This window comes from Dipodomys merriami, unplaced genomic scaffold (assembly GCF_024711535.1).
Source record: "Dipodomys merriami isolate MVZ:Mamm:240054 unplaced genomic scaffold, mDipMer1.0.p SCAF_5, whole genome shotgun sequence".
Lineage (NCBI taxonomy): Eukaryota > Metazoa > Chordata > Mammalia > Rodentia > Heteromyidae > Dipodomys > Dipodomys merriami.
The window spans coordinates 5,732,638-5,756,847 of NW_027206068.1; the positions used below are offsets into that span (position 1 = coordinate 5,732,638).

Below are 24,210 nucleotides of genomic sequence, written 5' to 3' on the forward strand. Positions count from 1 at the left end.
ACAAACAAGGTCATACTAAAGCCACCAGCACACCATGTTTATATATATATATATGAATATATATATGAATATATATATATATATTGTGTAGAGGAGGTCTGAAGAGTCAAAGGTCACATGTGGACTTTTAGAGTAGTCAGGTTCAGGGAGGGGTGTCACTGTGCATGCTCCAGTTGCTAAACTCAATTAAGGGTAGGGGAGGGATGGTGATCCATGATTCAATTTGCCTGAAGAGTAGGTTTAAGGCATAACACTTCTACCTCTATTATTATACTATGAAATTTCTGCATCTGAAAAATACATTTATTTTCTTTGTAACAAAGGCTTCTGCAGAATTATACGTGCTCCACAGTTCTTATCTGAGTTGAAGAAGTACTGCTTCATGAATAAATTACTTTACAGAGTAGGGCTGGAGCTCTGGGTCTAGAATCCATTGCCTTTCACTTGAGTGACTCAGGTAACTGCATTAACTTCTCAGTGTCTCAGCTTCTTTTGCATAAAAGAGTAGTCATGAACAAATGTCTGCCATTCTCGAAGAACGAATCACTCAAGTGTGTGAAGGAAAAAGCAAGGTATTTCCAGATCTGAAAAGATAAAAATTCTTCCTGCATGTCCTGTACAATGCTTTCTGGGTGCAGCTATAAAGGAATAGATCTGATAGGATGCCATCTCAGGATGCAGATCTGTCCTGAGATAGAGCAACAGAAGTAGTTAGCATAAAATATTTTCTATAGAACAAGTGATATTGTAAATAGTGATATTATTTATCATAAAACATCAACAGAAGAAGAACTAAGCTCAGTACATAAGCATGTTCTGGAATGTAGAGAAAGATATAAATACATATCATAAAACATCATAAAACATCAACAGAAGAAGCACTAAGCTCAGTACATAAGCATGTTCTGGAATGTAGAGAAAGATATAAATACATATCTCTACATCTATATGTGATTCTATGTATGTATGTATGTATGTATGTATGTGTGTCTGATTCTAAAAGTATGTACATTTATTCATGTGCATCAATTTCATGGATATCTACGTTTGTCTGCTAATCTATCTATATAACTCTATGCTTCACCCTAAATTTGCATATTCTTGTTTAATGTATTTCCTTTCCTTTTGCAAGGTGTATTATTACTATCAGAAGATCAGAACTAATTAATGTGATATTTATGTATATCATTTATATATTATTTATGAAACTAAGTTTTTATTAAATCAAGGAAAGGGGGAATGAAGAATTATTTATCAGCATTAAAACCCACAGGGTACATGTGGTAGTTGTCTCCTTGTAGCAAAGAAAGCATAGCATTAAAATAAATTTATTAGCAGAGGCCAATGCCTTTGACATTTTATGGGTTACAAGGTTTGGAAAGGAAGTTGTTGTTGGACACTTGAGTTTGGAGAGTCAGAAGTCATGAAACCCAAAGGCTCAACTCCAGCATTTGTGTGAGGTATTTAAAAGCAATGCTCTGAAATCATAGTCAGTTAAAAGTATCTGTGAGCTAGGGAGTTACAATGTTAAATGTGAATGGTGGTAGTTGACCTTAGCGGGACAGAATTCTTGACACAAGCGCCTGGGCATCTGTGGTAAGATTCCCAGGTGACACTTGGGCATGCAGCTTAAGAATGACAATTGTAGACATTCTACCAGTTAACGTTTACCATTCTATCAATTTATTTTGATTTTCTCTTGTAGATTTTTGAAATCATGGTAATCATAATTGAGCTACAATTTCCTGCACTTTGAAATCATTTTGGTGTTTACTTGTCTCTCTGTCTTTCATCAAATAACTTGTTTCAGCTAGGTTGATCCTATGCAATTCTCTTAGGGCTCCAGAATGCAGGAAGTTGCATTTTTTAAAGCATAACACCTGGGCATAATTTATTTAAAAAAAAAGAAAGAAGGAAGGAAAGAAAAAAATCCTGAAAAAAAAATATCACAGAAGTTGAGCTATTTAATCTAGACTTGATTACAGAGAATCAAGAACACCCACTGGAGTCACAACATTTTGAATCTCCATGTAGAAAATATGTCCACCCTTTAGCTAGCAAGATCAATAGAAAGCCCACCGATTGGGAGAAGATCTTTACTAGCCATACAATGGACAAGGGTCTCATATCTAAAATATACTTGGAACTCAAAAAATTAAACCCCCCAACAACAAATCCTCAAAGAAACAACTGCCCAATAAATAAGTGGGAGAAAGACTTAAAGAGAAACTTCTCTGAAGAAGAAAGAAGGATGGCCAATAGACACATGAAGAAATGTTCAACATCCCTAGCCATAAAAGAAATGCAAATCAAAACAACATTGAGATATCACCTCACTCCAGTTAGAACGGCAAAATACAAGAACTCTAACAACAACAGATGCTGGAGGGGATGTGGACAGAAAGGAACTTTACTTCATTGTTGGTGGGAATGTAAACTTGTTCAACCACTTTGGAAAGCAGTATGGAGGTTCCTCAAAAGACTTCACATAGAACTCCCCTATGACCCAGCAATCCCACTTTTGGGCATTTACCCAAATGTTTACAAACAAGACCACACTAAAGCTACCAGCACAACTATGTTTATTGCAGCATTATTTACCATAGCTAAGATATGGAACCAACCCAGATGCCCCTCAGTAGATGAATGGATCAAGAAAATGTGGTATATATACACAATGGAATTCTATGCCTCCATCAGAAAGAATGACATTGCCCCATTTGTTAGGAAATGGAAAAACTTGGAAAAAATTATATTAAGTGAAGTAAGCCAGGCCCAAAGAAACATAGGTCCCATGGTTTCCCTTATTTGCAATATCTGGTATATGTATGAGTCAAGTGGAAAAGGTCAGATAATGTGATGTCAGGAAAATGAACCCTTAGATATGTATTTTAATGTTTTTTTTCTTTCATGCATGTGTTTCTAACGCATTTATAAGATTATTTCTTTGTTGCTTTGTATGTCCCTCCCCCACAGTATAACCCCTGCTTTCACTATATTTGATGTCAGTATAACGTGTGGAGGAGATGGGGAAAAACCAGTTGTTTAAGGATACAGGTGGACCTGTTGCAACAATGAGAAGTACAAGTTGTCATGTCCAAAACGAGCTTTAGAACATCGGTGTGGGGGGGGGGGGAAGGGGGAGAAGGAGAAGGATTGGGATTGGGGGGGAGGGGGGAGGCTGGGAAGGGATATGAAGGGTAAACAAAGGAGGAGGCTGCAATGCTTGGTAAGAAATGTACGCATTATCCTGCCCATGTAAATGTAACCCCTCTGTACAGTATGTTCACAAATAAAATTAAATTAAATTTAAAAAAAAAAGGAAAATATGTCCACCCTTGTCCCTAGGTGCTGGTGGCTCACACATATAATCTTACCTTCTCAGGAACCTGAGTTTTGAAAAAATGGTGTTCTGATCAAGATGCACTGGACACAAAATAAGCATATTAAATTGTAACTGTCTGGTACAATCATTTGAGGATTATAAATAAATAAATAAATAAATAAATAAATAAATAAATAAATGGACATATTTACTAATTGGCTGTGTGCTCTACATCAGTGGTCTTCTAGTGCAGTTCAGAGCAAATGTAAGAGATCTCTGACAGCAAATTATAAGAAGTAACTGTAATAGCACAATTGCTATTGAAGAGGACTGTTCGACTTTTATAGAACTTTGCAAATTTCCTCATCTAATTCACCTCATGAATATTTCATCGAAAGTGATGTCATTGAGTGCTGTAGAGAACAGATCCCAGGGCAGAGAGTCATCTTTCCAGGTGGTAGTCTTATGACACCTCGTACATGTCTTTTACAGAGCACTTCATGTAAGCAAAAGACTCTATAGTACATTTTAGATGCAACTAGAACTGCCAACTAAAATATGTAAGTTGTATGTACATAAAAATGATTGTGATGCATGGAAATTGCAATTTTAAGCATATACTGGCTCAGAAATAAAATGTAAACCACAATTATAGCTCCAGGAAATAATAACAATAACTAAGCATGTATAAATTGTTGGCATGCAAACTAATGCAATGATCAGAGAAAATTTCACTTAATTAAAATCATTTGTACCAAAGAGGATTTTTCAAGTAACAAAACCTTGCTATTATAAAGCAATCTTATCAACATGAATAAAACCATAAAAATTAAGAAAAATTAAAAGAAAGGATTAACTGAGATAAAAGTTGTGATTAAAAAAATAGAAAATATATTATTTGCAATAACTAGTATATGTCTGAGTCAAGCAGAAAAGGTCAATAAGTTGATGTTAGGGGAATGAACTCCAAGATAAGGATTCAAATGTTCTTTTTTTCTCTCATGCAATTGTTTCTAACATATTTATAAGATGATTTCTATGTTGCTTTGTATGTCCCTTCCCCACGGTATAACCCCTGCTTTCACTGTATTTGATGTTGGTATAATTTGTGGAGGGGAAGGGCAAAAACAAATCGTTTAACTAGGAATACAAGTGGACCCATTGCAACAATGAGATGTATAAGTCATTATGTCGAAAACCGAACTTTACAACTTTGGTGGAGGGGGGGAGAATTGGGTGGGGGGAGTATGGGAAGGGGTGGGAAGGGGAAGCAAAGAGGAGGCAACAATGCTTGATAAGAAATGTTCTCGTTATCTTGCCCATGTAACTGTAACTTCTCTGTATGGTAGTCTCACAACAAAAAAAATAGAAAAGTAGAGTCGAACGTTTTTTAAATGAATTAAAAAAAAAACAACACCCCAGACCAACTTGTTAGCCAGCTGAGGTGGTACATGCCTATAATCCCCACCATCTTAGGAGTCTGACACAGAAGGATCGTAAACTCAAAACTGGCCATGACTCATTTCAGACTATCGTAAGCTACACAAAATGACCTTGTCTAAAACAAACTCACAATAAAACTGCTTCAGAAAAATTACTATAACAGAAACTCCATTAATGAGGGAACTTTTGAAAAGATAGAAACCATCAATTTACACAGCAAAAATTGCAAATAGTTATCAAAACAAATAGGTTGAATCTCTCATGATTACATCTGCATAAATAGTTTATAAATCCAGATGATACAAATATCTCCTGGGGTAAAACAAACTTCCCAAAGGTCAAATATCTGTCATCAAAGTAATAAAGAGTAATGAAGAATTGTCTCAAGTAGAGTAATCAGTGCCAGGCATTATGATAGGGGGGATTCTCTACAATGAGAAAGCTTGGGTGATTCAATGGGTCCCCAATTGTACTGGCTGACCATTTCTCACCTACAAAAAGGGAGAAATACCAACACTTGAAACTATACACTGCAGAGCCATTGTGACCAAGTTCAAATACTATGGATTGATACACTAAATCAATCAATATGCAAACTATTTTTACAGTGTATTACTTTTCATCAAAAAATAGCAAATGTAAACATGTCCATTTATCTGTTGAATTAATCAAAACAGGAGCTGGCATAATAAAATTATCTTATGAATACTTATCTACAGAACAATGGATAAACAAGAATAAATGGGCATGGATGAGGCAAAAGGAGATGAACTCCTAATTTTCTAAGAGACCCCCCTGAAAGGAAAGATCATTTGAAAAGACCAGGGCAGAATGCTACAGAGAAGAGGGTTTGAAATGGTGTATTTACTACAAGCAGAGGGAGATCAGATAAGGCCAACAACCTCTAGAAGCTATAGAGAGAAAGAAAGATTTCCTCTCCAGATCTCAGAGAGAATATGGTCCTGACAATGCTTTAATTGTGGACATTAGGCTCTAAAATTGAGATATACAGACATTTTGTTATCTATAGGTTAGAGTATTAACAAAGACATTCATGCTTGTCAGGAAAGATGGAAACCAGTGATATCAATTAAAGCAATATTTTATGGTTCCACCCCTGAAATAATTTTGTCCCAAAGGGATGCTCACAACTCTGACCTTTGTTCACCAGGGCTTTTCTTCCTGGCACTGTGTTCCCTTTCTTTCATTTCATCTGAGTGTGGATTTTTTTGTTTTGCTTTGTTTTGAGGGTGATGGTGGTTTGCCAGTCCTGGGACTTGAACTCTGGGCCTGGGCACTATCTCTGAGCTTCTTTTGTTCAAAGCTAGTGCTCAACCATTTGATCCATAGTCTCACTTCCAGCTTTTCTGGGAGTTGAACTCTGGGCCTGGGCACTATCTCTGAGCTCCTTCTGTTCAAAGCTAGTGCTCAACCATTTGATCCACATTCTCACTTCCAGCTTTTCTGGGTAGTTTCTTGGAGAAGAGAGTCTCCTCGGCTTTCCTGCCAAGGCTGGTTTCAAACCATGATCCTCAGATCTCAGCCTCCTGAGTAGCTAGGATTACAGGTGTGAGCCACTGGTGCCTTGCTCAAGCCTGATTTTATAATAACTGATTTCAGGAGTTATATTTTATATTGCATTACTGGAAGTCGGAAGCATACTTGCAATTTTATTTTAAAAACTTCTACTTGTACTTTATCTGTAGCAATATTCACAAATGCATAACAACAGCTGATATAACAGAAATATTTATTTGAATGCTTTGCATACAAACAAAATATCTGAAATAAATATAGGTTACTTAACTTTCAAACTTATATACATCTCATTTCATAATTTTCTATTTTAAAAAATCATTTCAAAACAGTCTTTCTGAAAATATGTGTGATCATAAACTCAAGTGACAGATGCCCCTCAGTAGATCAATGGATCAAGAAAATGTGGTATAAATACAAAATGAAATTCTATGCCTCCATCAGAAAGAATGACATTGCCCCATTTGTTAGGAAATGGAAAGACTTGGAAAAAATTATATTAAGTGAAGTAAGCCAGGCCCAAAGAAACATAGGGCCCATGGTTTCCCTTATTTGCAATAACTATTATATATTTGAGGCAAGCAGAAAAGGTCAGATAAGTTAATGTTAGGGGAATGAACCCCAAGATAAGTATTCAAATGTTTTGTTTCTTTCATGCAATTGTTTCTAACATATTTATAAGATGATTTCTTTGTTGCTTTGTATGTCCCTCCCCCACAGTATAACCCCTGCTTTCACGGTATTTGATGTTGGTATAATTTGTGGAGGGGAAGGGAGAAAAACAATCGTTTAAATAGGGATATAGGTGGACCCAGTGCAACAATGAAATGTACAAGTCATTATGTAGAAAAACGAACTCTACAACTTTGGTGGGGGGGGGGGTGGGAGGATGGAGGGGTAATGGTAAGGGATGGGAAGGGGAAACAAAGGAGAAGGCAACAATGCTTAATAAGAAATGTACTCATTATTTTGCCCATGTAATTGTAACCCCTCTGTATGGTATTTTCACAATTGAAAAAATAAGATTAACCTAAGTGTTTCATAGTGAATAAGTTTTGTGTCTAAAATCGAAGTAAAATGGTATTGAATTAGAAAATATACATTTGAAACACAAAGATTAAAAAAAAACTGCCAGAGAAGAGAAAGTAAACCTGACTTCACTTATTTTCAACCATGAAAAAAACTGCACAAAGTAAAAATAAAAATTAAATAGGACAGTTGTCTGATTTTGAAGCCATGAATAAATATATCACTATGATTTATAGGGAAGTCAAATAGTTCATGGAAATTGGGACATAGAACTCAAGAGACAGGAACTAAGAATAATCAATTTGTTAATAAATAACTTGATTAGGAACATGTGTGCCTTGCTGGTTGTTCTCAGTAAGTGAGCTGTAGTTCAAGACACCCCTTACCTTGGCTAGATAATCATTTAACCTAGCAACCAAGCTAACATTCAAGACACTAATACATTAGTCCTGGGAAAGGCATTTGGTAAAAAGATTTGTTTGATCACATAAATGTGTGCAAATGAAAGAAATATTTACTGTAAAGGAGGAAACTTGCCTTGAAAGAACCATCTTTCACTTAAAGGAATGCTCAAGGAGAACAGATATCTATGTTCTAGCAACCCAAAATTAGTAAACATGTCTGACAATATCTGACTACACTAGAAGCTGAGAACATTGACCCTCATCGAAAGAAATGTTTAAGGGAAAATCCCCTAATTTACTTTCCCTATTGTTAGAATGGTAGTTTTGTCTCTTTTTCAGGTATTCTTCCTCCTGTGTCTGAATGTATACTGTTCTTGCTTTGCTTTGCTTTACTAATAAGTTTCACTGGTCTTTTACCTCGATGTTTTCTGAAAGTCTTTTCTGCAGTCTCATGAACATGGTTCCCAAGTTGAGGCCCTCTCTCCCAGGCCATATCCTTGGTGCACTGCAGCATCAGTGGCAGCAGAAATCTTTTTTTTGTTCTCTCAGGAATTAAACTATCTTCTAAACCACTCCATTGTCTTTGAGACCTCTTCTTTCAAAAGTCTTTGTGGAGGGGAATGGAAAAAACAAATCGTTTAAATAGGGATACAGGTGGACCCAGTGCAACAATGAGATGTACAAGTTGTCATGTAGAAAAACGAACTTTACAAACTTGGTTGGGTGGGGGGAGGATCAGGTAGGGGGACAGGGGGGTAATGGGAAGGGATGGGAAGGGGAAACAAAGGAGGAGGCAACAATGCTTGATAAGAAATGTACTCATTATCTTGCCCATGTAACCCCTCTCTATGGTATTCTCACAATAAAAAAAGGCACTCAATTCTATTAGAGATATATTTTCTTCTTTTTTTAAGGTCTAAGAGTGGGATTTGAACTAAGTACCTGTTGCTTTTGCTCATTGTTTGGCTCTCTAACAACTGAGCCACTGTTTCAAGCCCTAGAATTATCTTTGGTACTATACCTTCTGTGCTTTTGAATGCACTGTATATTTCTTATTTAAAAAGTAGTATTCTAATAAGAAGTTAAAATGAGATGTTTTAGGGGACTGGATATCAATGGAGCAGGGAGAGAAGGAAGTAAAGAGGATGAGTTTTATTTACACATATGATAATAGGAAAATAAAACTTGTTGAAATTATTTTAGAAGGAGAATAAAAGGAAATGTGACTGATAGAAGTGTGGTGGTGAGTTTGATCCAGGTACATTGTATGTATTTATAGGCACATGACAATAAAATCCTCTCTCTTGTACTAGTAATATATGCTAACAGTGTAAGCTAATAAGAATTATGATAATGTATGCTAATGAATGGGAGTAATCACTAATTAAATCTATCAAATGCTATTTCAAAGAGGACTAGGTACAGTAGTGTTGAGAATATGGTAGACCGGATGACTTTGTTCAAAGTATATTGTTGCCATGTGGGGAAATATCACAAATCCCCTTATATTACAAATATATACAAAATATAAAATAAAAGTAATCACATATAATAGCACTGGACTCAGAATCAGAGTCAAAGGCACTCTGTAAATGCAGCTCATAAAATCAACCTAACACATATAATTAGTTTAACCCGTACAGTGAATCAATCCATACTGGCGATATACTCCACAATGAAGCCTAGACTATTGCTTTGAAGGGATAAATGGAAGATTTCCTTAAGAATTACTAACAGTCTTATTTGGAATACTCAGCACAGAGGTGCTGCTTATTTCATGTCAAGGTTATATGAAAGATTTTACCAAGTCAGTTACACAAACAAAATGCTGAGAATCCACAGGGCAGACACTTCTAAACACTTAAGGTCTTGTTTTTAAACTTTTGTTCTAAAACATCATATGTAAGATGTATAGCTATGCTTTCCTTTCAGGTAAGGAGGAAGAGACTTGGCTTCTTCTCCTAGAAGCACGAGACAATTGTTTGCTTTCTGGAGGACAGACAGCTGGGAAACAGATTTACTCAGTCAGTGGGTTATTATGGAAACATACAAAAGTCCTGGTTGTACAATTTTGTACAATCCTTGTGAATAAGAGCTCCCTATGACCCAGCAATCCCACTTCTGGTAATTTACCTAAATGATCACAAACAAGGCCGTACTAAATCTACCAGCACAACTATGTTTATTGCCACATTGCTCACCATAGCTAAGATCTGGAACCAACCCAGATGCACCTCAGTAGATGACTGGATCAAGAAAATGTGATAGATAGATAGATAGATAGATAGATGGATAGATGGATAGATAGATAGATAGATAGATAGATAGATAGATAGATAGATAGATAGATAGATAGATAGATAGATCTATAGCTATATGAATTCTATGCCTCCATCAGAAACACACCAACCCATTTGTTAGTAAATGGAAAGAATTGGAAAAAATTATATTAAGTGAAGTAAGCCAGGCCCAAAGAAGCATAGGTCCCATGGTCTCCCTTATTTGCAATAACTAGTCTGTGTCTAGGATAATCTTGCCCAACAAGCAGAAAAAGTCAAAAGCTATGTACATATGACCATATAAGATGATACTAAGAAAAACAAATCCCAAGATAAGGACACAAGAGGTTTTATCTTTGTCACTATTGTTTTTAATGTATTATGTGATTTTTTTGTATGTTCTTCCCCATGGTATAACCCTGTTTTCACTGTATTTGATTCTGGTGCCCTGCATCTTGTATATGCACGTTTCTGATTTGGGGAGGGGAAGGGAAATAACAAAATGCTGAAACAAGGATAAAGTTTGACCCATTTTAACAATAAGATGTACAAGGCACTATGTTGAAAACAAACTTCAAAACTTGTGGGGTTTGGGAGGAGGGAGGAGTTGGGAAGGTGGGAAGGGAAGAGAAAGGAGAAGAACAAAGGAGAAGAACAAAGAGGAAGAACAAAGGAGAGGTAACAATGCTCTATAGGAAATGTACCCATTACCTTACTCATGTAACTATAACTCCTCTCTACAATATATTTACTATATATATACATACATATGTACTATATATACATATATATGTACTATATATGTATATATATAGTAAAGATATATATATGGTATATATATAATGTATATTATATATTATATATATAACAATCTGTGAGTGATCATTCTGTGTAAATATTCAATTCCCCATGCTCCTTCATTTGATGGTTTTAACATCTTTTGATGGTCTTTCCCCTAAAGATATAGTTCCGTAAGTATGCCTAGCCCACCTTCCTCTGTACTCACTGAATGGGTTTCCATTCACTAGTTCTCATTTTTGTCAACTGTTGTTACTTGGGTAGTTCAGGTAAAAGACACTTTTTCCTTCTTTATTTACCATCTTTCAGAATGAAATATTAGACTAGTAAACATGTATCATAGTAGCAATTGTTGCTTATTTTCTCTTTTCTGTTTTAGAAACACCATCTGTATTTGAATACTTCAGTGGACAAAATTTTATTAATACCCACTCCACTTTGGCCTAAAACTTTAACCTTCAATTAACCTCTTAACTATATTTCCCAGAGAACAGATACAGAGGTTAAATGGCTAAGCAACAGTGCTTGCAGTATGAATTTACAACTGGGTAGTAGGTTGCCTGTGGACTGGGAGGATATGATGAGACTGCTCTGAAGCAGTAACTCCAGACAGGAGCTTTCAGGAACTGATGAAGGATACAGTAGAATGTCAGACTTCCATGTCAGGCAGCCCTCACCCCAAGTGTGCTGACCTCACCTGTGTGTGTCTGAGCTGGCTGTGTGGTATATGGCTCTTGTGTTGAAAGGGTATATCTACTTGGCTGGTGTGCTGAAATTCCTGTCCTATAAACTCTAAAACACACCTGACCATGTCTATCTGTCACACTCCAACAGGCTGAAATGTAATTGGTCCAACCAAGACCCTTTGTTGGGTATAGCAATTTCCCTTGTATTGTGACACCATAGCAGTTGCAAACTCTACTTTGTATACTTTTCTTCCAGGTAAGAATCCAGTGCCTCTGCAAATCTGTGTTTCCTGTTGTTGGGGAAATGCACTCAGAAAATGACAGCTGGAGGGAGCCATGCGCTGGTGGCTCACGCCTGTAATCCTAGCTACTCAGGAGGCTGAGATCTGAGGATCGTGGTTCAAAGCCAGCCCGGGCAGGAGAGACCGTGAGACTCCTATCTCCAATAAACCACCAGAAAAACCGGAAGTGGCGCTGTAGCTCAAGTGGTAGAGCGCCCGCCTTGAGCTGAAGAGCTGAGGGACAGCGCCCAGACCCAGAGTTCAAGCCCCACGACCGACAAAAAAAAAAAAAAAAAAAAAAAAAAAGAAAATGACAGCTGGGCTTCGGGAAAGCTTTTTGCTATGGTGGTACCATAGCTTCTGGGCTTTGTCCATAGAAATATGTAATTTTCAAAACTCTGAATTCATTATGATAATGCGAACTAAACTATGACATTAGGCGAATTTGACATTGATCTCTAGAATGATTGACCTATCACTCTTCTCTTTTATACTAGTAGCATTAACATGATTAATATAAAAATATAAAATATTTTAATTACAAAATAACTTTATTCTGAAAATAATTTCAAGATAATTGTACTATTATTATATATACAATATATTGCTGGATACAGTTTCATGTTACAGATCCTTTCTTTTCTAGTAAATTCACTACTGAAGTCTCATAGATCTGTTTTCTAGATTATCAGAGACAATTCATTCTTCCTGATGCTATGATATCAATGTGATACAGAATTATGTTCTTTTTTTCCCTATGTTCAGGTTTTGTTTTTCTATATAAAGAAATATTTTGTTGCTAAATCTGGGGCTTAAACTTAGGGCCTGTGCACTGTTCTTTAATTTTTTTGATCCATGCTGATATTGTAGAGCCATAGTTTTACTTCTGGATTTTTGCTTCTTTTGGAGGTTAGAGTCTCAGCTACTTGCCTGCCAGCTCAGGCTTAAACCATGACCCTTAGACTTCAGTCATCTGAGTAGCTAAGATGAAAGGTGTAAGCCACTAGCACCTCACCAAAATTTATATATATATATATATGTTTAAATATATTTCATAATTTTGCATTATATAATTTACATTTGTATTTTGTATATTATTGATAATATTTAATTGTCATATAATATAGCATAATACATAATAAGTTGTATATTATGTATAATATTCAATAATGTGGGCCTATTTAGGAATAGCATAGGTAATTAAGTATATTGACTGTGGAATCAGACTGACAGATTGACAGAAAGCCACTTGGTACCCAGCTGAGTAGTACTCAACAGCTATTGAGCATGTCTTTCTTAGTATTCTCATGTGGTAATATTTTAAAAACATTGAGCATAATGGTGTGTAATAATATACATATAGATATTATATAGAGCACCTCTATAAACTTAATTTATATAAACTTAATATACATATATAAATGTATACTATAGCTATAATGTAAGGTCTTTTACTTGTTAAAACATAAATAACAGAAAATGTATTAAACTCAACGTTCAATTTCTATTTTTAATATATTTTTATTGTAAAGATACTGTACAGAGGGGTTACAGTTACATGAATAAGGTAATCTAACTCTCAATTTCTTGATTGTAATAGTTACCTAATTATGAAGTCAATCAGAAGCTTGATTAAGACAGTGACTTTTCATGCATGAAGAAATTTCTTGGAAAATGAAATTACTCATGAATGAGGATCCATTTTATCTTGCTCCAACCTGCCCTTTCCTGAGTTGCTCTCTCTGTTGATTTATGCTAAGTTGCAAGATCACAGGTCTGAGAGATTCCTAGTACTTCCTGGACACTGCAGGACACCAACACCTCACAGACCCCTCAACTCTTGCCTTTGTTCTTTTACATTCCTTACACTGTCTTCCCAGCACCAACCCACTGTAGTTAAAGTTCCTTTTCCTCTTTCACTGTCAACTTTTCCAGTTTCTCCTTTAGGAAAAGTGGTCAGATCTTGTCAGCTGGAGTCCCCATAGTTGGAATTTTGCTTTTCATGCCTTCTGACATTAGTGTTAGTAAATTATATTGGATTAAGGTGAATCTTAAAAAATGTGAAATTTCCATACAGGGAAATGATGAAAATTTAATATTAAAATAATTGTAGCTATTATCTTCAGGGTACTTCAGTGTATTGGTATACCATAGCTGGATTGGAGTTTAACAAGTTTGTTTGTTTTGTTTTGTTTTGTTTTTGGCTGATCTGAGAACACTGACTCTAGACAGGGTGCCCCCATTTGCCCCTTCCTCCAAATAAGGGAATTCCCTTCCCCTCTAGAGGATGCTTAATTGCTACAAAGCTGTCTATACTGTGATCTCCTTACCCTATTACTTACCTGCAGCCCTCTAAATCACAACTCCTCAGGATCAATTATAATTTGTGTGAATTTCTAAGCTTCTAAAGAACTAGGACTGGATAGAGACAGATTAAAGACCTTAACTGTCCAAATAACAAAATATTAAACTTTATTTTGGTTGTTAATTTTGTTTTTTCATTAGCCCTTTTGTTCAAGGCTGGGGCTCTATCACTTGTGCCACAAATCTACTTATGGCTTGTGGTGAGAAGTGTCTCATGGACTTTTCTGCCCAGTCTGGCTTCAAACTGTGATTCTCAGATCTCAGCTTTCTAAACAGTTCGGATTGCAAGCATAAGCCATTGTGTCAAGCAGATTTGATTATTTTCTGAGCAAAGAATTGAGCCAAAGAATAACAAAGAACATACTACCTTAGAGAGGAATTCTTTTTTCAGAGAAATCAGAAGTGAAGGCACAAGTTATCTGCAAGAGTTGACACATCATTTGAGAACAAAGCCCAGTTCTTCAGTGAATATCATATGTAAGTAACTAGAATTACAGTTACACATTCTTTTGTGTTTGGGATATCTAAGCATACTACGAGGCTCACCTTGCTCATCCATAAAAGTACATCAATACAAATAGTATCTAGTTGAATTTCATTTATGCACATTTGTCCCTATTTTCTCCTATATTTTACTGTTTGTTAAAACAACATTTTTCCAATAGCTAGAATTTTAGAATTGTTACATTTCTCATTAATAAACTTCTTGTCTTGAAAAGAAGCAGTACCCTCACAAACTGAGCCCACCGGTTACTGCACAGGTCTGCTACAGGCAGATATTAACAACAAAGTACCAGGTCCTGTTTGCTTGCCTATACTTCACAAAGTAGAAGGTTCAAACATCATCTTTAAATTTCAAGGATGTGATTACTTGGAATTATGCTCAGTTGTTGGCATTTGTAATAGAGTTGACATTTGCCAAGTTAATGTTTCAAGTGTGGTCTGTTCATAAACCAATTAGTCATGTGGTGAGTTGTAATTCTGCTGAGGCATGAATTTGCATTTTATCCACAGCACTGCCTTAACCTCATAATTGCTAAATCCTTTGTTTCTTTGTGAAAAGTGACTTCTGAAAATATCTTACATTAATTGTGTTATTGTGGAATATGGGGACACTTGAGGCTCACACCAATGGGTTGCTGAAGACATTCACATGAGCTTCTTCCATTATCCAAAAAATCCTTGGAAATGAACCAACAATGGACTGTCCACTTATATGTCAGATCAAGCAGTGCTCTCAGTCTCCATAGCAGGAGATTAAATTAGGGGTCTGAAATTACAAAATTACAAAATTCAGCCTGCAAATTTCATATTTAACTGCCAATAGACCAATTGTCTAGATAATTCTGTGAAAACTGCGATTTGGGATTCTGCTTTCAAGTGAATTAAAACACTCCCTGCCAGCACACTTTTTTTTTCAAAAGCATTTTTAAAACTTCAGAACTGTAGACATTGCAACAAAGCCTCCTAATTTTGGGCATGTAATTTCTTTTAATCATTACCTACAAGTCCTTGATTATTTTTTGGAAGCCAACCTTGCTGACTATATCTTAGGTTATCAAATCTGTTTTGATCTCCCATTGTGTTTTTGTGCCAAATAAAATTCCCACTAATGAGCCAGCTGTGAGGTTAACCAACAATTTGTTAGAACAAGATTTGATACATTGGATGATTTAGATTCTTTTGCATTAAATCTACAACAATAATTCCCATAGTAAAAATGTAAAGTAGTGCATTGAGCAACAGTATCCTCTATATTCTCAAATCCTATGATTTCTAACATAGTACCTAATACAGGAGTGCCCCTAAAATGTGTGTGGAATGAATGCATAAGATATATACCACATATAACTATATTTTAGAGGAGGGACAGGGGATGTAATTCAGTGATTGATTATTTTACCTAGCATATTCAAGGCCCTGCCTGGATTAAAACTTTAGTTTTAAAAGTAAAAGAGCCTGGTGCCGGTGGCTCATGCCTGCAATCCTAGCTACTCAGGTGACTGAGATCTGAGGATCACGGTTCAAAGCCAGCCTGGGCAGGAAAGTCCATGAGACTCTTATCTCCAATAAACCACTAGAAAACCAGAAGTGGCGCTGTGTCTCAAGCGGTAGAGGACTCACCTTGAGCTGAAGAGCTGAGGGACAGCGCCCAAGCCCAGAGTTCAAGCCCCATGACCGACAAAAAAAAAAAAAAAGTGAAGGAAAATAAGGTTAATACAAAAAATTAAATGCCTTGGATCAACTGGTTATTATTGTCCATAAGAGGCATTTTATGACTCTATAACTCTGGCTTCAGGACAAATGTCTTCATTCAGATGCAGTGTCCCATAAAATGTTTTTTATAAAGCCAAAGCATGAAGATGCTTCCAGAAATAGACTTTTGATGAGCTGTTGAGATTCACACAAAATGTAATGATAAAATTCACTATGTTTGAATTGTAACTCTTGATAATAAAATCACTACCATTATATACTGGTCCATTCAAAACACCATGCCTAATTAGGATCACACACCTGACAGATGGCTTCTTCCTCTTAAATTGATTAAGTGCAATTTAATTACTGACAAAAGAATTCAGAGCTAATTCAGGAAACAAATGTGAAATTGATTCATCTGATGAAAGCACAGCTATAACTTGGCATCTGAATATAGATTGCGAGTGGTCCACTCTTTCGCATTGCAAGATGTTCATATAAGAATAAAATTGTCAACTAATTTATGAGTACTTCTAAGTCTCAATAATTAATTGTGCATTTATACAGCAAGATATCAAAATCCATCTTTTAAATGGGCACTGCTAATTTTTAGCAATTATTAGTTAGTGAGTGTTTAGATTGAAATCCCAGTGCAGCTACTTAACTTGATTTGAAACTTCAAACAAGTTCTTTAAATATACCAGTTTCATCATCTGTAGTATGGAAATAATAACCGTTCCTCTTTGGGTGATTTTTATAAAGATTGGGCATAAAAACAATGTACATAAGGCATTTAAGTTTTTAAGCAGAGGGTAATAGAAATAATCAGCAATGATTGCTTTTATATTTTCTTAATTGTGATTTCCATGCCTAAGATACTGTTATGAACAATTTTCCTGAAGAAGAAGTAAAATCATTAAAAAAAAAATAAGCCAAGAATGCTTAGTAAGTGGCCCTAAAGCATGTGCTAGGTATAAGAACTTTGAAATAAATACATGCTTTCAAGGGAATGAAATTCTGGTATAAAAATGAATTAAATAATGTAATAAATGCATGAGAGCAATGATCATACAAATTATATCCTCAAGAAACAAAATTGAGAATTCAGTGCCTTGGCTCATTCCTATAATTCTAGCTATGTAGGAGGCTGAAATCTGAGGACTGTAGTTTAAAGCCAGCCCAGTTAGAAACATCCAAGTGTCTCATCTTCAACCAACTAGCAAAATGACAAAAGTGAAGCTGTGGCTCAAGGGTAAAGTATCAGCCTTGAGTAAAATTCCTAAGCAAGAGTATGATTCTGAGTTCAAGCCCCAGTACACACACACACACACACACACACACACACACACACACACACACACACACACACACACACACACACACACACACACACACACATACACACACACACACACCCCAAATTGAGAGCTACTAACCCTGAGAATGCTAGGAAAGTCTAATGGTGCAAAAGGCTTCTAAATGATGGTTAAAGGAAAAAGGATATGGGGAAGGTCTCTCTAGATCTGATGGTGGTATCCTCAACTGGGTGAGGGAAACTGTTCAGTTTCTCACGAATTGAAAGTAGGTTAATATTATTGCTGCTTTCTCAACAAAGAAATGGGAGAGCTAGTCTCTCATCTGTGTACTTCTACTGATTCTTTATTAATAAAGTATTTTCATAGAGTTCCATGCTCATTTACCTAATCCAATATAATCTTAATCTGTTGAGAGCATATTTCTACACCTGGAACATTGGACCTTTTTTTTGTTTGTTTGTGTGGGGGGAGGGCCCAGTCGTGGGGCCTAAACTCTGGGCCTGGGCGCTGTCCCTCAGCTCTTCAGCTCAAGTCTAGCACTCTACCACTTGAGCCACAGCACCACTTCTGGCTTTTTTCTTTTTGCTCATGTGGTGCTGAGGAATTGAACCCAGGGCCTCATGCATGCAAGGCAAGGGCTGTACCACTGAGCCACCTTCCTAGCCCTGGACCTGATTTTTGACAGCTCCTTTTGCCAGTAGAAGCAGATACCATTGCACCTTGATTTATAATTGGTTTATGTCCTCAAAATCCATCACATGTTGAGAACATCAAAGTCTCAATTCTTCTAGATGTGGGTTTCAAGCGATAAAATGCCTGCCTAACAAGTGTGAGGCTTTAATTTCAAATACCATACTTTCTCCCCTCAAAATCCAAAGATCAAACTATATTAAATATAGTTTTGCTTTATTAAGTGAAGCTCATAGTTTAACATCTCAATCTCTCAGAATAACAAAGGACATTAATGCCTATAATCACAAGGGCAGCTAGAAGCTGTAACTTTCTGTCACTGCCCAGCATCAAGAAAAAGAAGCAGCCCACAAGGTCAGCTTGAGAAAAACTAAACCTCAGTATCATTCCAATTGACTGTGTACAACTTTCACAACACAGTAAATTCTAAATTAGACTGAGACTGTAGTTTTTAGATCTCAGGCCCATCCTATAGTAGGTCTGATCACCTGCCCCTGAACCCTAAATAAAGGGGAACTGTAGAAAAGATTCATTACATGTTAGCCACAGGAAGACAGTACTTTAATAAGTATTCAACCATTGCTAGCTATCTTCTAGGGTACAAAAAACTTCCCATAGGCTAAACAGGATGAATTAAGGATAGGAGGTAAGAAAACATGCATAGTTACAATGGTTCAAGTTACAGGTGTGCACAGATGGGAACAGAAGTGGCTTCAGGAGGTCTGAGTCCATTGTCTCAGCCTTGCTCACAAGGGGCCTTGTTACGATAAGGGTTTTTGGTGCCTAACAGATGGTCTTGCCATTCTTGGAGTACAAAATGACTGCGGAAGAACATGACTGAGGAAGAAAGGACATAAATGTGAGTGGCAGGAGGCTGGACACAAGCCTTTCTCATGTCTCAAGCGAATTCATGGGCTCCACTTAGGAGTCATTGCTCTCCAGAAGAAATCAGCTTTTATACACCCCTTGCAGATGTATCATAAATCAGGAGCTGTCTGTCTTTCTGCCTATCTCTCCCTATTCCAAGTATATTGATAAATAAATTAAGTACCTAAACTAACCACTGTCTTTAAAATAATCCTGTTTGTCAAAAGAACAAAGAAGGAATTACTGCCTTTGACTCATTTCCCAAATCCCTGTTACTTAGGAGTGTGTACTTCTTAACTTGGCCTTGGGTTAGTAAGCATGTTATTAGTTATTTGCAATGGTTGTAAGAGTATTGGCCAGCCTGTTGTGAGGAGTCCACGGTCTTTTAAATATCAAAACTAGAACCAAAGATGAACTGTTAGTCATGTGGTATGTAGGGGCTACCAAAGGGATATATGCAGTGCTTGAGGCTGAGATGATTGACAATGAAACAATCCCATCTCCTGGTCCCATCTCCTTGTCCTCTCCCAATACTTCCCATAGCCACTGCTCCTTGTGGGTAATTAAAGGTCACTTTTCAGTTAGGATTATTTCAAGTGGTAGACAAAACTCTAAGCTAGTTCTAACCAAACAGAGGTACCTGTGCAGTGGAACCTTTGCATCTCTAGCCTGCCCTTTCCACTAAATGCTTCATGCATATGCTTTGTATTTCATTCATACTCTTAAAATCCTTGGACACAATATTGCATAATCACAGATTGCTTGCAAACATCTGCCAAGTCATGATCCCTCATTTCCCTATGATCACTATCATTACCATGAGCACCTCCCATGCCTTCCAAAGCCTAGAAAACTGAACACTTTAAATAAGTGTTTCTCTTGAGCTAAGGCCTAGCAAAGGCCTGTCATTTCCTTTAGTGGTGTGCTTTCTCTTTATTAAACTCCTTGCTTTGCCATTTTACCTTGTATAGTGTGTGTATGTGTGTGTGTGTGTGTGTGTGTGTGTGTGTGTGTGTGTGTGCCTGTGTGTGCGTATGTGTGTGTGTGTGTTCACTGAGTTGTTTGTTAGAGACGCCAAGACTCTAGGACCTTTACCTTCCCGGCCACCTATGAATAACAAGGCCACAGTAGATAAATGATCATCTATTCTCCATCAATGTTATGAGAGATGTTGATGTTTGCACTGAAATTTTAGGGATGAATGTAAAATCATACAATTAATAATTGGGATATACATTCCATGGGTAAACAAAGCACTGTATGTGTATCAAAAGAGAACATACACGATTAATTTTTTCAAAGAAGCTAACATAAATGATGTCCTACATTTAAAAGGAAGTGGGGAATAATTACCTTTAAATTCATAGGTCCCATGGTTTCCCTTATTTGCAATATCTAGTATATGTCTGAGTCAAGCAGAAAAGGTCAGATAAGGTGATGTTAGGGAAATGAACCCTAAGATATGTATTCAAATGTTTTTTTTCTTTCATGCAATTGTTTCTAATGCATTTATAAGATTATATCTTTGTTGCTTTGTATGTCCCTCCCCCACAGTATAACCCCTGCTTTCACTGTATTTGATGTCGGTATAGTTTGTGGAGGGGAAGGGGAAAAACAAATCGTTTAAATAGGGATACAGGTGGACCCATTGCAACAATGAGATGTACAAGTCGTTACCTCGAAAATGAACTTTACAACTTTGGTGTGGGGTGGGCGGGGGGGAGCGGGGAGGATTGGGTGGGGGGGCGGGGGGAGGATAGGAAAGGATGGGAAGGGTAAACAAAGGAGGAGGCTACAATGCTTGATAAGAAATGTACTCATGGGTTTGGGAAGGTGGCTCAGTGGTAGAGTGCTTGCCTTGCATGCATGAGGCCCTGGGTTCGATTCCTCAGCACCACATAAGCAGAAAAAGCCAGAAATGGGGCTGAGGCTCAAGTGGTAGAGCGCTAGTCTACAGCTGAAGAGCTCAGGGACAGCACCCAGGCCGAGTTCAGGCCCCACGACCGCCCCCCCCCCAAAAAAAAAGAAAAGAAATGTACTCATTATCTTGCTCATGTAATTGTAACCCCTCTGTACAGTATTTTCACAATAAAAAAATAAAAAAAATTTATTCCATGATAAAATGAAAGAATAGCACCTATGTGGTAAAGTTATTTAGAAATCCTTGGCATGAAAATGACTGCTGTGGACTTAGGTGTAAGTTGGATAGAAGTGTAATGCTGAGCAATGGGAAAATAATAGCATTTATGAAAGCCATGGTGGAACAGGTAGAAGGCAACTCAAAGAGGAATATGGTCATATAGTCAGGCCAAGTTCCATCAGGTGGTACCAGAGAGTCAGCAAGGTTATCTGTAAGAATTCCTTTCTTTCTAGCAATTCACCAAATGTAATCGTTTCTTTGAGAGGCCACTGTGATGTGACATGTATCATGTTCATAAATTATAAAAAAAATAGTTTACCAGAAATGCAATTTGAAAATAAAACTTTGAGTGATGAGCGGAGTCCATGTACTTGTGCTCTCCTTCCATGTAATGAAATAACCAAGAAGATAGTTTAAGGCAACAGCTTTGCTAGAGAGTACTTCCAGGTTTGGTGCTCAAGTCAATCAGCGGCAGGCTGGTGAGATCAATAGTAAGAACAAACTGTTCTCTGTTGAGTTTTCATTGTTACCATTATTTGTTTTGGGCGGCGCTGTCTGGACTGTGATCCTCCATCTTGTGTCCAGGCTCACAGTCTTGGTTGAAATGGGGTCTTACTCATTAAGTTTTTGTGTGTGCTGGCTTTGAACCATGGTTTTCTTAGTTACTGTCTTTTGATATAAGTGTGAGGCACATATAGTCAGTCTGTTCTGACCATTCTAATAGCATCTTAGGAGCTAAATTCAGGACATCACTTTTGAAGACCTGTCTTTATACACACATGTGTGCATTTGCACATGTGCGCATGTACATTCATGTGCACACACACAAGTATTCTATTTTACTTTTTAATTTAATTAATTTTTTTATTGAAAAGATGATGACTCGTGGGGTTACAGTTACATAGGTATGGCAGTAAGTATATTTGTTTTTAATCATTGTTACCCTATCCCTCTCTATCTCCCACTTATCCCTCCCACCCCCCCCCCCCAAGTTGTAATGTTCATATCCAACATAGTGTCAAATGAGTATCAATGTTGCCGTGGTTCATCCATTGTTCTGCTGTTTCTGTTATTCCCTTTCCCTTTCACATATTGCATTGTCTATTATGCAAAACCTGAGGTACAAAAAACTAAGAGAAATGAAGAAAGAAAGAGAAAACAACAGTACAGTAAAAAGAATGCACTATGTACAGGGTCTAATGAGAACCTCTATTTTCCATAAGTTGTAGTTCATGTTAATATGCTTCATTATATATAGTCATTTGGACTAAGCACTTGGTTTGTTGACATCCCTGTTAAGAATATCATATTCATATTCTAACTCTTACAAATGAGGGAAATCTTACAACCTGCTTTTCTTTGGGTCTGGCTTACTTAACTAAATATAATTTTTTTCCAAGTCTTTTCATTTCCTTATGAATGTGACAATGGTACTCTTTCTGATGGAAGCATAAAATTCCATCATGTATATGTACCACATTTTATTGATCCACTCATCTACTAAGGGGCATTTGGATTGGTTCCATATCTTGGCTATGGTAAATAATGCTGCAATGAACATCATTCTACTGGTAGCTTTAGTGTGGCCTTATTTGTGGTCATTTGGGTAAATTCCCAGAAGTGGGATTGCTGGGTCATAGGGGAGCTCTATGTGTAGTCTTTTGAGGAACCTCCATACTGCTTTCCAAAGCTGGTGAACAAATTTGCACCCCACCAACAGTGTAGTAACATTCCCCTTTGGTCACATCCTCACCAGCATCTGTTTTTGTTAGATTTCTTGATTATGGCTATTCTAACTGGTGTAAGGTGGAATTTCAATATTGTTTTGATTTGAATTTCTTGTATAACCAGAGAAATTGAGCAATTCTTCATGTGTCTCTTGGATATTCATATTTCCTCTTCAGAGAGGTCTCTCATAAGGTATTTAGCCCACTTTTTAATGGGGTGCGGTTATTTATTTGGGGGTTTGTTTAGGGGGAATTTAATTTCTTAAGCTGTTGGTATATTTTAGCTATGAGACTCTTGTCTGTTGTATGGGTGGTGAAGATCTTCTCCCAGTCTGTGCGGTTTTGATATATTTTGCTAGCTATGTCCTTGGCCATGCAGAAACTCTGCAGTTTAGTGCAGTCCCATTTATTCACCCTTTCTTTGATTTATTGTGTTTCTAGATCTTTATTAAGAAAGTTTCATCCTGTCCCAAGGAGCCCTAGAGTTTCTTCTATTTCTTCTTGTAATATTTTCAAGGTACTGTTACCACCTCAAGGTCTTTGATCCATGTGCAGTTGATTCTGGTGCAGGATGATATATAGGGATCTAACTTTAGTTTTCTACATATGCTCAGCCAATTCTGCCAGCACCATTTATTGAAGAGGATGTCTTTCTTCCATCCTACTTTTTTTGGCTCCCTTTTCAAAGATTAGGTGGCCATAGGTCTGGGGGCTCATTTCTGAGTTTTTGAATCTATTCCATTGGTCATCAAGTCTGTTCTTGTGCCAGTACCAAGCTGTTTTGAGTACTATGGCTTTGTAATAGAGTTTGACGTTCAGTAATGAAATTCCTCCAGCATTGTTCTGCCTGCTAAGGATTGTTTTTGCTCTTCTGGATCTCTTGTTATTCCATATGAATTTTTCAATTGCTGATTCTATTTCATTAAGGAAAGAGGTTGGGATATTGATGGGTATTGTATTGAATTCGTAGATAGCCTTTGGCAATATTGCCATTTTCACAATTTTAATCCTCCCAATCCAGGAACATCGAAGGTTATTCCACTTCCTGAGGTCTGCTTTAATTTCTTTTTTCAGATTTTTGAAGTTTTTGTTGTAGAGGTCCTTTACTTGTTTCTTTACATTGATC

General features: G+C 36.9%; 1 long non-coding RNA gene across 1 annotated transcript in view; it reads right to left on the reverse strand.

Annotated features, from left to right (window-relative positions):
* Positions 1-333: 333 nt before the first annotated feature.
* The window catches only part of LOC138810027 (uncharacterized), a 61,450-nt gene continuing 37,573 nt past the window's right edge, over positions 334-24,210 (reverse strand). Inside the window, exons 5-6 of the long non-coding RNA XR_011366994.1 lie at positions 8,155-8,343; positions 334-688 (exon numbers count right to left, since the gene is read on the reverse strand). This is a non-coding gene — a long non-coding RNA (uncharacterized lncRNA). The remainder of the gene's footprint in view (positions 689-8,154; positions 8,344-24,210) is intronic.